This window comes from Pollachius pollachius, assembly GCF_949987615.1.
Source record: "Pollachius pollachius genome assembly, chromosome: 10".
Taxonomy (NCBI): Eukaryota; Metazoa; Chordata; class Actinopteri; order Gadiformes; family Gadidae; genus Pollachius; species Pollachius pollachius.
This window is the reverse complement of record NC_136943.1, coordinates 14,264,000-14,279,706: the sequence shown is the minus strand read 5'-3', so window position 1 is coordinate 14,279,706 and position 15,707 is coordinate 14,264,000. Positions and strand designations below refer to the sequence as shown.

The 15,707-nt window shown below is 44.3% G+C and overlaps 1 long non-coding RNA gene across 1 annotated transcript; it reads left to right on the top strand.

Annotated features, from left to right (window-relative positions):
* Positions 1-4,746: 4,746 nt before the first annotated feature.
* On the top strand, positions 4,747-6,768 carry LOC307081815. Its single transcript, XR_013812169.1, has 4 exons — positions 4,747-5,067; positions 5,156-5,527; positions 6,176-6,269; positions 6,561-6,768. It is a non-coding gene; the product is annotated as an uncharacterized lncRNA (long non-coding RNA).
* Positions 6,769-15,707: the final 8,939 nt, after the last annotated feature.

Genomic DNA, 15,707 nt, shown 5'->3' with positions numbered 1-15,707 from the left:
AATGGAGAACATATAAACGCAGAGAACAACTGTATGTACTTATTTATTGTTACCCAAATGTTTCCACAATTCAGAACTGAACGGAGGACGCTACCAATTCAAAAATAAGGGTTACACTACTACTGCTAGTCCTACCACCAGTACAACAACTACTATTACTACTACACATTATTATGCTATGGTTGGTGATATTTACAATTTTCAATAAAGTACAGTCCAAAAACTGTATCAAATTAATTCATTGTTAAGGGACAATATTAATGAACTGCCAGTTTTCAATATCAAAGATGCAGACATGACATGTTTTTAGCCGTTCCTAAGAGAAACCTATGTGGATCATTGGCTTTTTTCACCACTGCCTCAGTCAGAGTCATTCAGACTGACATGCACAGGAAATGAATCAAATGAGATGTAAACAAACATTATCCAACAAACAAGGTAAAACAGGAAAGGAAAAGCATTAAAAATACTTAAAGACCTCTAGTTCAGTTCATATCAGCTTTGTAAACCACAGGACTGACAGAGCCTGCACAGGATGAGCACTCCTAACAGAGCATTCATTCTTTGCAGCTAAAACCCACATATAATATTGACTAGACATTTTATAGGCTGTATCTCTTTACGTCTCAGATGTCAAAAATGAGATATTGGTTGGGTTGATCTTGTGCCCATACAAAATGTTTATCATGCATGCTTTTTGTCTAACCATGTTTTTATGTGTAACCACTCAAAGACTTATACACAGCAGATACACATCCCTTTGTGTCATCACAATGTGGAAGTGTTCATTTGGCTGGGAGGAGTGGACTGGTGGAATGCATCATCTGGTAGGCGTGAGTTGATCTGTGTATCACACAACTGGGTAGACACTCCCACTTGTAGGATGTCACAAAGGGGTACACTTTGAGGAATTGACCCGATAAGTTACTGAAACAAGTCATTCTGGTTAGATCATACGACTTCATTATTTCCGCTAACACGTTCAGCCTAACAGTGACCAACACAGCAAAAAGGTCACAACCGGTATTGCAACGAATAATAGAATGACTCCCTGAGAAGGGGTTACCCTGAACACAATATTATATATATAAGCCATGCCCAGCTGGGGTGAAGACGAGAATAAGGTCAGTTTATTGATTTGTTTTGGTTGATAAGCTCTGACCCAGTCCAACACTCCGATAGTGTTGCCACCAGCCACAATAATATCAGCACCAACTGCAACCCACAGAAAACTAGGAGGATCATTGGCTTGCTTTTTTCAGTGTCTCTAGATTGCAGCCAATCATAGTTGGTCTATGTCTATGTAAATGGTGTCTTTTAAGACCCATGCTGTGTCTGAAATCGCGCACTTACGTAAGTGCACTTACATTGAGTGCACTTCATAATCCCTACAGTACACATACTTATAGGCGCAGTGCTCTCATTTCTACAGTGCACTGTCAAAACAGCCTTTGCGGACCTACCGGAAATGAGTTTGACAGTTCTTCTTCTGTGGTATTTTTTTTTCTGCTTGATCATTTCCATAATTCGCCCATCGTTTCGATAGCTATCAATTTCAATTACCATCAATCAATTTCTATCAATTTTATCTGTATTTATTTTAGCACTGTATAGTACTAATCAACTCAAACTGTAAATTTTTAGATTATTTTTTTTTTAATACTGTATAAATATAATGAATGTCCAACGGGTGTTGAGTTGGCGACGATTACTTCTCCTCCTGGCGTCGGTCTCAACTGTTACAATTTCCTCCATTTTCAGATTTCCCGTCCCTTCCGCTTCGTAGACAAGATGGTGGCCGTTGAGGGTGGAAAGTGTCCATCGGTCCACACTCAAGTTTTAGATCGTTTTGAGTGCGCCACCGAGGTACTTCTACTGCGTTTTGGCACACTCTCTGTTTTTGCGCAGTGTGCACTCAAAAAAGTAAGCGTAAGTATAGAAGTGCGCGATTTCAGACACAGCACAAGTCTTTAATTTGAGCGAGAACAGCGCTAGTTCAGCTTCACCGCCGAAACGTGACAATGATTTTTGAAATTAAAATTCTGAGTACAGCGCGTGAGTAAATTCCTTCACAAATAAAATTTCTTTCTATTTCATATAAATAATTCAAATCTAGCCAGAGGTGTTTGGTGATGATATTACTTGTATTGCAGAAAAGGTCAATTTCTTTTTCTCTGTATTTAAAAACTTTCAAGCTGCAAATTAAAGTATGAATGTTCGAAACAAATATTTCATAGATCTGATTCGTTCTTTTTTTTAAGGGTTGATTCAGGCTAATGAGAGTCCTCCGTCTTTATGAAATCAGCAGGACTTGGAGATACTGTAACCCTTTATTGCGAAGCTGATACTGTTAGTAGTTATTTATACTAGTACAGGCAATCTCCTGTATGTTTTCCCAAAGTGGTTGCTTTGAAAATGTTTGAATGCAAAAATCATCATTTTGCGTCATTTGAAGCAGGAAGTGTTAGAGGTAGATACTGATCTCTCCCGTCTGAGGGGAAATAAGGGAATGATGCAAGACCAATCAAAAATATGGCTTGATTTCTAACAATACAAAGCTTAATGCAAATGGATGAAGTGTTCCTTTAAGGAGGTAGTAATGGTGGTTTTGGACTTGTATATTGTCAGGACCATATATTGTTTTGAATGTTTAGTAATGTTGCTTGTTTGGATCATAAACATTGAATTTCTCATCATTTGTGATGTTGCCTTTTGTCCAGCCTATATTGGTATGCAGCCATGCTTACCCCTGAATAAATTTATTACAATAATCATTTTGATGTCTAAAATATATTTCTTAACAAATAAAAAATTAAAGATGAGAATGGACCCACTGACTCCGACTCTGATGACCATCCTACGCTGAGGTGGTTACTTATGCATTAATGTGTGTAACCCTACACAAGACTTACACACACACACACACACACACACACACACACACACACACACACAAACACACACACACACCTCTACTCAATAAGATGTCCTACACTATAGACCTGAGTGATATTTCCTCAACTGTCCGTCTTTATCTGGGGCTTTGTAGCGATTCTGAAAAGGTTTAGAGTTGGTGTGAATCCATGAACATAAAGGGTCCATATTTTACATCAAGATTTGATGTTGATGAGCCATTTCAGAGAGTATTCCTTTGGGACATCACAATGTGGGAGTGTCCACTTGGCAGGGAATAGTGGACTGGTGGAATGCAGAGGCTTGTAGGCATAACTAGCAGTCTATCTGTCAAACATCTGAGTAGAAACTCCCATTAACAGGATGTCACAAAGAGCTACATTTAGAAATGGCTGGTAAATAGGGACCCTATGTAGAACCAAACACGGCTAAGATAACATCAATGAACAAAGGGTGCATGCGCTGCACGTAACAAATGACAAGACATCACTGGTTGTGTATGAATGATTGGTGATGGGTCTCTGTAATGGACTGATATTGCATCTGATGCTCCCTGCAGCCCAATATGATCTCATGTGAAATATTTTTCAAATCTAAATTGGATCAACCTTTGTTTTAAGATGTAACAATTGTACTTGTGTAAGTACTGAATAAATTAACTTTAGTCTTTTGAAAAAAATTATAAGAATATTACAAGTGAATCAAGTGAACGTTCTCTGTTCAGATGCACAAATGTCACAGTTTAGGTTCAGTCAGTGATGGGAAATGTATGTCCATTTCATTGTTGGTTTCTGCAGAACCTCTGCAGCACATCCTGCTGACACCAGCAGCCAGGTCTATGTATGCTCACGAGTTTTGCTGGTGTGTGTAAAACAGAGACAAGGCCAACCACAGCCCTCGCCTCTCAACTCATCTGCTGCTTGAGCCCTTAAGCTTTGTTTTCAACCCAGTGGTAAAAGAAATAGCAGGAAAGGAAGCGACCCTAAACGTTTTTGTCATATCTAAACAGGACGAGAACACTCAAAATTAATTTGGGCTAGAATACATGGCATCTTTATTTCCTATAACACGTTAATCCTTAGGTGGCCAACATAGCAAAAAGCTCACAACTGGTATTGCAGCAAATAAACAAAATAATAAAACGACCTCCTGACAGGGGATTAGCGTGAACAAAAGATATCCTTTACCAGTTCAACGCAGGTTGCTGGCATACCACCGTGACCTGTCTGTGAGCTGGTAGGAGCCATGCCACGCTGGTGGTTAACCTTGCAGGGTGAAGACCAGAATGAGCTCAGTTCATTGATTTGATGGGGTTGATATTCTTTGACCCAGTCCAACACTCCAATAGCTGATGGCTTAATTCTGGGTTTCCTGTCAAACCTTTGTTTCCACCAGCCACAATATAACATGAACTGCACCTCACAGGAAACTAGGTGGATCATTGGCTTGCTTCATTCAGTGTGTCTAGATTGCAGCCAATCACAGTTGGTCTATGGTGTGTAAATGGTGTCTTTTATGTTCAAATCTTTCATTAGAGCTAGAACAGCGCTTGTTCAGCTTCAGCACCAAAACGTGACAATGTATTTTGTTATAATAATCCTGAGTACAGCCCGTAAGTAAAAAACATCTCAAATTCAATACTTTCTTTTTTATAACTCATTCCAATCAGCCAGAAATGTTTGGTGATAATATTTCCTGCATTGCAGAATAGGTCTATTTCTTTATCAGTGTATTCAAAAACTTTCAAGCATCAAATTACAGTATGAATGTTCAAGACCAATAATTCATTGATCTTATTTGTTCTTTTTTATTTAGGGTTGATTCAGGCCAAAGATAGTCCTCTTTTGGTCTTTGTGGAATCAGTAGGACTTGGAGATACTGTTACCCTTCATTGTGAATCTGAAAAGACGGATAGCAGTTATTTATACTGGTACAAGCAATCTCCTGGATGTTTTCCCGAAATGCTCGCTTCAAAATTGTATGACTCAATTACCTTGAAGCCCCACATTAATTTAACATTGACAGAGGGAGAAGAAGGTGTTTGTGTCTTTCATCTGATCATTCCAAACGTAACTAAAGGTGATGAAGCAAACTATTTCTGTCAACCGTACTCACGTGACAAGTGGAATAATTTCACATTTCTGTCTGTCAAAGGTAGGATCAATCTTTTTCATTGTTCATATTCAATATCATGAGTAGCATTTCAAGTACCTCTAGATGATAGCTGTATTTTGATTTATAGATCCCAATGACAATAGATTTGTCTCCCAGACTGTGGTCCAACAGCCTGTGTCGGCATCAGCTCAGCCGGGAGACCCTGTGGCTCTTCAGTGCTCTATTACCTCCCAGAGGACGAACCACAGTAACAAGTGCAAAGGGGAACCCAGCATGTACTGGTTCAGATCAGGACCATCTCACCCTGCTGCCATTTACATGAATGGAAACAGGAGTGCTGAATGTCAAAATAGTTCTGGGCCTCTGTCTGCTCCACAGAGCTGTGTCTACACTCTCCCCAAGAACAATGTAGACTCCTCTGATGCTGGGACCTACTACTGTGCCCTGGCAGCATGTGGGGAAGTTGTGTTTGGAAGTGGAACTACGCTGGACATAACAGGTTAACATATTATATTTCCTGCTTCCAGTTTATCTGCTAAATATTAAATAAAGAAGACAATAGATGCATAATATAATAACATGTGAATATATGTAATACTGAGGGCATGATTGAGATTGTATTCGAAAAATTGAATTTGACATGCAATACTCTGAATGTAACGGTACAGATAACATAATCAGGGTGCGATTTGTGAAAAAACCAGAGGGGGGGATCATTTTGAGAAACATTTTAAAATGTTTCAAAATGAAGACGGACCCTGTGTATTTTGGTTGTTAATTATTACGATGTAATGGTGAAAATACTTTGGGTGGGGGGGATAATTTTTATCGCCACCGAGGATAAAAATAATTCAGCAGAGGGTAGGACGTGTAAACCAGAGGGGGGGGATAATCCCCACCATCCCCACCGCCAAATCGCACCCTGAACATAATGAATATGATCTCTACAGATTCATGATGCCCCATTGTTGACCCTAACCCTTGAATATAATAACATAAAAATATATGTAATACTGGGGGCGTGATTGAGATTGTATTCTAAAAATTGAACTCCACATGCAATACTGTGAATGTAACGGTACAGATAACATAAAGAATATGATCTCTACAGATTCATGATGCCCCATTGTTGATTGTCTGATTCTAGAGCCCAACTGTCATCTTGCGATCTTGGTGCATCGGATAATGTTGGCTTGCTGTCTGCTTGTGATTATAATCCTCATTCTAATCATACATTACAGGTTTGTGAGCATAACGCTACAGCACATTCAACACAAGAACTAATATCTGGACAGGTTTAAGAGCATCCCCACCGCTTTGATGGAGAAGTTTTGATTTGGAAGTACATTCTAATTTGGATTGTTTAATTTTAATAGTTATAATAGGCCTAGAGATATTTATACATTTGGAACAATATTATAAGTATTTGCATGAGCATTAATGGTTGTTCGATGACTTTTAAAACATATCATGTGGTGCCAACTGTGAATCCTATCAGATGTTTGGTAGTGATACACAGTTCTCTGTTAAAGGAAAGGAAAACAGATAGTTTGAACTATGCAGCGTTGGAGTTCAATGGCAGAATACCAAAGGAGGGAAGAAGAACAGTGAAAGGACTCAGGAGAGTTTGTATTCTGCTGTGAGATAAACCTGCCAGTGAAGTCCATCAACCTGGGAGTTTGTGTCACCTCATGAGGCTGAAGGAGGTGATAATGGTGGTATTGTTACAGACTTATATATTCTCAGGAGCATTTGTATATTGTTTTGAATGTTTAGTAATGTTGCTTTGTTTGGATCATAAACATTGAATTGCTCATCATTTGTGATGCTGTATTTTGTCTAGCCTATCTTGATGTGCAGCCATATTTGGTGTGAATATATTTCTTACAATATATATCAGACTTCATATATATATATATATATCATACACGTACACTGATTGGGACATAGTGAGAGATATTTAGAGACTTCTGGTTCAGTACAACTCTGCTTTTTAAACCACAGTACTGACCCAACTAACCCAGGATAAGCATTCCTTACAAGGTAACTGCTGGTTTGCAGCCAAAACCACAGGCCTAACGCTCACAGCAGTAGATCATGTGGCTAGACACTACATAGGCTGCACTTTGTCATGGAGACAAAGATATACCAGTTGTGTTTATCTTGTACTCATAAACAGTGTTACTTACGCATGTGTTGAAGCATACTTACACATAGGGGTGGAGGAAAAGGTTCAGAGTTGGTGCACATCCGTGAACATAAAGGGTCCCTTTTTTTTGTCACGCCTGCTGCTACGATTGAGGACCCAAAATTCACGACACAAAGATTATTTTCCAAACGACAGGTTTTACTCACTCAAAGCTCTGGATACATGAAACACGAGACACAAGGTGCACTCGACAACAGAAACAATGATCGAGCAAGGAACTGAACCAAGGCAAGGACTTGAAGGGATACTTTGCCGGTGGAGATATGAAGGTTATATGAAGTAAATAATTCAATGTATTATAAATGTGCAAAAAAAATTAAAATCGGTTCATCCTAGCCTGAGAAAAGGCAGAAAGTGTCTCTCTGGCTCAAAAGTAAGAAATCCTCCAACTGCCACAGTGCATTGTGCTTGCTGCACCGCCCGCCTGTTTCCGTTTGGAGGGGGAAGGACCCATGGTCCTAGCGCGAGTGGTGGCGCGAGCAAACTTTGTGGAAACATATCCCCCTGATACGTTGACTAGTTTAGACTTCTGCCCTTGTTTTTTCATACACATCATTTGTATATTACTGTACAGCATAAAAACCTTTACTAATTACAGTAGCTCAGCATATCAAGTATTTGTACTCCCCAGTTGAAATAAGTGTTTATCTTATACAGTAGGCCTACTTTAGTATAACAGCACTTGGGTTCGTAAACAAATCACAACAACCAATGTAACCGGTTAGTTTCTTGCATTGTCTGCATTGTGTATTGATGAAGAGGCCCAGACCAGGATATCTTTGGAGGCGATCTCCGTTTATTCTGACAAAGGTGTAAATAACAACAATATTCTCCTGTCAACTGTTATTAACGTGAGCTCCTCTCCCAAGGAGTACAATAGCAAAAGGGCATATGTTGCATTCAATACATTAAAACACAGAAAACATACCTGACAAAGGTGTGAATAACAATATCACAATAGTTAATAACAACACGTTAATAACAATAGTTATTAACGTGAGCTCCTACACAAATTAAATGACAGAAATTTGTTAGCGGACTACACAATAAGTTTAAGCTAGCAGGTAAACTTATTGATGTAGTTTAACAGAGGCTAAAACACAGAAATTTCTGTGACCACAGTGTCGCTCACCTCTCCCAAGGAGTACAACAGCAAAAGGGGAGAGGCAAAAGCGTGAAACACATTTATAGGGGGAACCCACGAAAGTGAACGTCGGGTACAGAAACTGAGTCTCAAACATTCTACATATTGACTCAGGAGGCCGGACATATCAGATTATAACTATTAAAGAATCGAATTACGCAAAATTCTGGGTTGTAAAACAATCCACATTCACAAACACACTGGCCATAAAGAAAACACACACACAATATAAAGTTGAATGAACCAGCAAAATGAGCTTCCTATCTAAAGGATAAGAGAATCAGAGACCTGCTTGGCGCCTAGCAAAAACTCATAATACTCAATAGACAAAGTCAGGTGCCTTATACACCACACATACTCAGGCCAAACAATGTGTGTAAATGAGAGAAGAAAAAAAACGACTTTGGTTTCACACAGCAGCATAATATTACCACGACATAAAGAGTGACCTAAGAACACACCCTAACAAGAAACACTTCAGTAGGAAGCCACTCTGACTCCATCTCACACATGAATAACAGCACGGGAGCTCGGCTCAACCCCCAGAATGGACTCAAGTTGTGTCATGGACTCAATCAAACGACACACTGGCCTAATGACCAAATCGTGAGGTAAGTTGGCTATCTACATTTGATGCCTGAGGTAGACTGGAACGGGCAGGTGATGGTTGCGGTGGGGGAGCAGAGACAGCTGTTGGGGAATCCACAGCAGTGACAGGACCATCAGAAGCAGGGGAGGTGGTAGACAGTCTGACTCAGGGGACTCATCAATGGAGGACTGCTTACGGACCCATGAGGCGGTGCGGCCATCATCCCAGTCGTCAACACTCGAGAGGGAACCAGCAAGGGATGGCTCACCTGCTGCAGCTGCAGTTTCCAATCCAGACGTCCCAGTCTTGTGCCAATCAGATGTAGGAGGGGCATTGGTCACGCTAGAGGCAGGCATGGACACAGGAGCAGCATTACCATCCAAGGCCTCATCCAGGGGCAGGAAGTTGACCTGGAGCAGCAGGTTCCGGTGAACAAAACGTTAATTTCCCTCCTGATCCCTGATCCTGTAGATATGCAGTGCAGGTTTTGAGGCACCCACTTGTCAGAAAGCTTACATTTCCCCCTAACGCCTTTGTTTGCTAGCAGCACCTGGTCACCTAGAGACACAGGCTTACCTTTGACCCGTTTGTTGTACTGGTCACACTGATGTCTCTGCTCAGCCGTGCAGTTCTTCTTAGCCAGTTCCATGGCACAGTGCAGGTCTTCCAAAAGTAGTCTTCCATAGTCACACAAGGTCACATCATGGAGTACGTTCTTGAAGAGAAGGTCAACCGGCAGCCTAGGGACCCTCCCGAACATCAAATAGAAAGTAGCAAACCCGGTGGCCTCATGAACAGTGCAGTTGTATACAAAGGTCATGGTCTGGATCATCTGTGGCCATTTCTGTTTGGAACGAAGAGGTAGTTATGTCAACATGTTGCCCAGGGTGCGGTTAAATCTCTCTGTACCTCCGTTCCCCATAGGATGATATGGTGAGGTATGTGACTTGTCAACCCCTGACAACTTCAAGAGCTCAGCAATCAGCTCACTTTCAAAGTTTGCCCTCTGGTCGGAATGGAGGCGCTGAGGGAAGCCATATATGCAGAAAAAGCTGTCCCACAACTTCTTCGCTACCCTCTTGGCAGTCTGGTCCTGACAGGGGAAAGCATGTGCCAGCTTCATGAAGTGATCGGTGATCACAAGAACATCCACAGACAGTTTTTACTGTCTTCAGCTGACCAAAAGTCCACACACACGAGTTCCAGAGGAGCGGTGGTCTTAATGCTCTCCAGTGGGGCCCTTGCAGAAAGCTCAGGGGTCTTGCTGAGGACACATCTGTGGCAGCTCTTCACATGACTGCGGACATCCTTCTCCATATCATACCAGAAGAAACGCTGGCGAGCCAGAGAAAGTGTGCGGGGCTGACCTTGATGACCAGCGCGATCATGAACACCGAACAATGCATCTGCCTTCAAGGTCTCAGGTACAACAAATTGAAACCTCTTCTGCTTGGTCAAGGGGTCCTTTGTAACTCTATAGAGGATGTCGTTCAGGGGTGTCAGTCTATCCCACTGCTTAAGGACTCTCAGAGTTGGCTGACTCTCATTGCAGCGTTCACGTCTGGAGGGCCTGCGTTTCCTGCCAACATAGTGAGCAACCCTTGAGATGACTGGGTCCTGTTGCTGGTGTGACCGAAGGTCAGTGAGAGACGGGGAAGGCAACACATCCTGGCCAGGAGGTGCCAAGGTGGTGAGGAGGTCAGCAAGAGAGGCTGTGCGCTGCCTAGGAGCAGAGTCCCACTCGTCCGAAGAGGATAGAAGAGAGGAGACTTCTTCTTCAGACAGTGAATGATCAATGGCAGCAGAGGTAGAGGGACCTCCCAGTGACTGTGGCTGGCAGGTGAGGTGGAAGGTGTCCTGCACAGATCCATCATTGACATCGCAGGCCTGGTCCAGCAGCCCAGAGTAAGGTTCACATAGCAACCGCTCCCTCAAAGGCCTTACAAAGGGGTCCCTACTGAGAGCATCCGCCACCACATTCAACCTGCCAGGAATGTGTTTGATCTCGAAGGAATACGGAGCCAGTTTAGAGACCCAACACTGCTCACAGGCATCAAGCTTTGGCTTGGTCAAGATGAACGTGAGAGGATTGTTGTCCGACCAGACAGTGAATCTGTGGCCCTTGAGCCAGTGGCTGAACTTATCACAAACCGCCCACTTAAGAGCCAAGAACTCTAGGCTGTGAGCGGGATAGTTGGCTTGACTGGGACTGAGAGATTTGCTTGCAAAAGTGATGGGTCTTGCTCTCTCCTCGCCAGCAGGCACCTGGGACAGGACAGCACCCAGACCATCAAGGGAAGCATCGGTGGAGAGGATGAAAGGCCTATCAAAGTCTGGATGTGCCAGCACCACACTGTCGAGGAGTGCATTTTTCAGATCTTCAAAACTCTTTCTCACAGGCAGGCGTCCAATCCTGAGGAGTCAGTTCTCGGAAGGTGCGAGCTCTCCGCCGACCAAAAGAGCCTTTAGCACTCCTCTTCTGCCCAGCACTCAAGGTGTAGAGCGGCTTTGCGATGGAAGAGCAGCCAGGAATGAAATGTTGATAATACAACACCATCCCAAGGAAAGATTTGACCTTCCGCTGAGATGGAGTGCAGCCGCCATCAGTCACGAGGTCCCCCTTGCTGAAAGCTGAGATGACCTTCACTTTTTCCTGGTTGACTGAGACACCACTGCTGTCCACCATGTGACCAAGAAACCTCACATACTTCTGAAGAAAGTGGCACTTCTTCCATGCCAACTTCAGGTTGTTGGTTCTGAGACGTGAGAAGACCGTCTCCAGACGTTTCATGGCTTCTTCCTCAGATTGAGTAAAGACGAGTAGGTCATCCAGATAACAGAGGAGACTTGAGAAGTTCAAGTCACCGAAGACACTGATCATAATCCGCATAAAGGATGCGGGACTGTTGCACAAGCCTTGGGGAAGTCTGTTGCACTCGTACAGGCCCAAGGCCGTCGTAAAGGCCGTGTACCGCCTGTCAGACTCATGGAGGGGGATGTTGTAAAACCCCAAAGTGAGATCCATGGTGCTGAAAAAGGCGTTTCCACCAAGGGTGGCAAGGTAGTCGGCTTGTTGGGGCAGTGGGTGGGCATCCTTGAGGGTCTTGAAATTAAGCCAGCGAAAGTCAGTGCAGATCCTAAAGTCTCCTGACTTCTTCCAGGCCAGGACCAGAAGCGAAGCATATTCACTGACTGACTTACTGATGATACCTTTCAACTCCATCTCAGACAGCACCTCTCTCAGTTTATGGTAGTGAGCTGGAGGGACACGCCGATAGGGTAGCCAGGAGGGGTGATCATCAGTAAGGTGAATCAGATGTACAAACTCCTCCGCCTCCCCACAATCCAGTTTGTCCTTGGAGAAGACATCCTGATGTGATCACAAGGTCAGCCAGCCGTTGTTTCCATTCATCAGACACTTCACAGCCTTCAAGGTTGACATCTGCCAATCCACAGTCCTTAAGCCGCTGAAAGGGGGCAGAGGAGGCATCTGAGTTGGAGACAGGGTCAGCTGCCTGACCAGCCTGTGGCCTACACACACCCTGGGAGATAGGAGGGTCCTCCACAGCGACACAAGGAAAGACATCTGCCACTCTTGCATTGCGGCGCAGTGTCACAGGTCTCATTGGGACCCAGTGTCACTGGGTCCTAATGAGGATCTTCATCTGGACCCAGCGATCCCCCCCCATGGGTGCCACAACCCGTCCGACGATGATGCTTCTAGGGGCGGAAAGTGAAGAGGTGGGCTCCACGATGACAGTGCTCCCAGGTGACACAGGAGCACTACTTGGCAACTTCCCCCACACGAGATACTGCAGTGGTGCAAGGGCGACAGCCTGACGTAGTCTAACGGTGCAAACCTTGTCAGACAGTTCAGGACCAGACCAACGGGTGATGCAACTGAGTAACTGAAGAAACTGCTCACACTCGGGGTCTGAGGTGTCAGAGCAGGTAAGCTCCCAATACTTCTCATCAGACTTCATCCTGTATCATGGTCCTGATAACATTGCTTCCAATGATAAGCTTGTCCCTCTGCCCTGGAACAAGGAAAGTCTGCGAAATTAATTTGGATCCATAAATCTCAATGCTAAGGTCGTAGATACATCTGGGTTGTGCCGTAAGGCCACCACAGCCAACACGGACCACCTTCTTGGGAACAGGCTGAGGACTCGGGAGAACACCAACGGTTTTAAGCTTGGACTCTGCCTCCACACTGAGAGTGCATGACATGCTCCCTGAATCAAGCATCCCTCTCAATTTAGACTGGCCCCCGATGGACACTGGGGCATAAAACAGGTCACTAGCTCCTGCCACTCTTTTTGACCCCACAACAATCACTGTTTTGTCATCAGGAAGATACATACTACAGCAGTTCACATAGGTTGATTGCAAATCCTGTTCTTTACTGAGGGTTAGACCAGCACTGCCCATGTTACCCCTCTCACTACATGGGCGGGCTAGTTTAAATCAGCATTGTAGGGGAGAAGGGGGTGGCATGGCTGGGGAATGGGAGGCCCGTGGGCACTCATGTCTTATATGACCAGAACTGAAGCAGTTGAGGCAACATCTGTAAAGTCTACAGTGAGCATGGGTTGAGTGGTCCCTGGAACCACAAACTCTGCATGTAAAGGGCTCAGAACCCTGCTGGTGATGGGGCCGGCCAGCCTGACGGTGGACTGGCTGACGGTTGACTGGCTGACGGTTCCCTGGACTTTGACTGGTTGCAAGGGAAGCGTTGCACAAGGACAGAACTCTGTCAAACATAGCCACGACCTGTTGAACAACAGCGTCTGTAGCTGGTGGATCAGCGGCAGCAGGAGCTGGATCAGAGACTGCAGCAGGAGGTAGGGACAAGAAAGCAGGCTTGTGTGGGCCCACCAACACGTTGCCCGACCGAGGGTGACTGCAGGCAAGGGTAGAAGCAGGGAGAGAGGTATGAGGGGACTTTGGCTGGCATGCTACTGAGGCAGTTTGAGACACACCAGAATTGAAATGTTGAAAGGAATCAGTCACAGGGCTCTGACTGTAAGCTGACAAACCCACTGCGTGTCGGGACTGGGCTGCTGTCTTCCTCACAGATCTCACGCGACTATCCAGATGCTCCTCAACCTCAGCTGCGGTCCACAGCTCAGGTGCCTTCAGCTGGAATGAAATGGCAAGACTGGGGTCGGGACAGTGATTAATGAACATCATGACCACTTCAGCACTGGGGTCCTCTACAGACCTGCCTTGCCTCCGGAGGCACTCGTCAGCAGCATCGATGGACTTGTCCAGGCGAACCAAGTAGTCCATACCACCCTCATCAGCATGGGGAATTGTGCTATAGAAGTCTTTCATGGGCAAGTTGGAGAATAACAGCTTACTAAAGTTACCTTTCAATATGTCGAACACAGCCGTGTAGTAAAAAAACAAACACTTACTCTATGCTCAGACGTCTGTTTCTCCCGGCGGGCATTGGCTGGCTTTTCCAGTTCACTTTCTGGGTCCGGAAATATGTATCCAATACCCAACTGTTCAGATGAGGGGTAAAGCCTGGGTGAGAGGTTACACACATGGCCCTGTCCCTGTCAGATTCAGCCATTTATTCTAGAATAAACTGGCATCGCTGAATTTCGCTGCAGCGTTAGTGTCTATAGGCGAACAGAGCAAACCGGCGCACTCCGGCTGCCGAGGACGGCAACAGGCAAGGCTTGTTCAGCTTCAGCCGCAGCAGCCTCCTCCTCTATTTGTATCAATTCTTCCTGGCTGTATTCGGGCTCGTACAATTAGCCATGAATGTCCGAATCCAACAATAGATTTTCAAAATCCACTTTGGCTGTTTCACATTGCAAATTTGTTTTCTAGCTAAGCGGTGAAGAAACATGGCGGACATTGTGTTTACATCTCGTAAGCGAGCTCCCGCCCCCCCCCCCCCATTCCTTATTGGTGGGCTCACAAATTTGCGGAACCAGTTGTTTGTAGTGCTCGGCCCTTCTAGCAGGCATGCAAAGTTCTCCCGAGATGACGTCAAACCCATCATTTGACGTCATCTCGGGAGTAAATTAGATCAGGAAAGCTGGGCCAAGGGCAGACTGGGTTAGCCTGAGGGAAAAAAAAAATTCATTACAATAGCGATATTATAATGATAGAACGCTGGACAAGACAACAATCAACCTCAAACCAATAACTACACTCAGGTGGGCAGGGAACAAGGTAATGACGAGGTTAGTAGGTGGGACTCAGGTGAGGGGCGGAGACACAGAATCACAAGACAAGGTAAACCAAACTGAAGCACATGGATAGGACAACAAAGAATGGGAAGGAAATCACACAACACAAACCAGGAAATACACAAGGGCTATTACGGGACAGTAAACATAAACACATAGCAACTGGAGACTACAAACAAACACAGGAAGTTCAAGCCCAGGAGATACCAATGAAAAAACAAAATAAAAGTCCAACACATGAACACAAGCCCAGAACCCTGACAGTTTTACTACAAGGTTTCATGTTGATGAGCCATATCAGAATATATCCCTTTGTTACATCACAATATGGGAGTGTCCACTCGGTAGGGAGGAGTGGACTACTGGACTGCAGAGACTGGTCGGCATAACTGAGTCTGTCTTTCAAACATCTGAGTAGAAACTCCCCCTTACATGATATTACAAAGACCTACACTTAGAAATGGCTGGTAAATAGGGACCATATGTTGAACCAAACACGGCTAAGATAACTGACAAATCTAAAAAGTA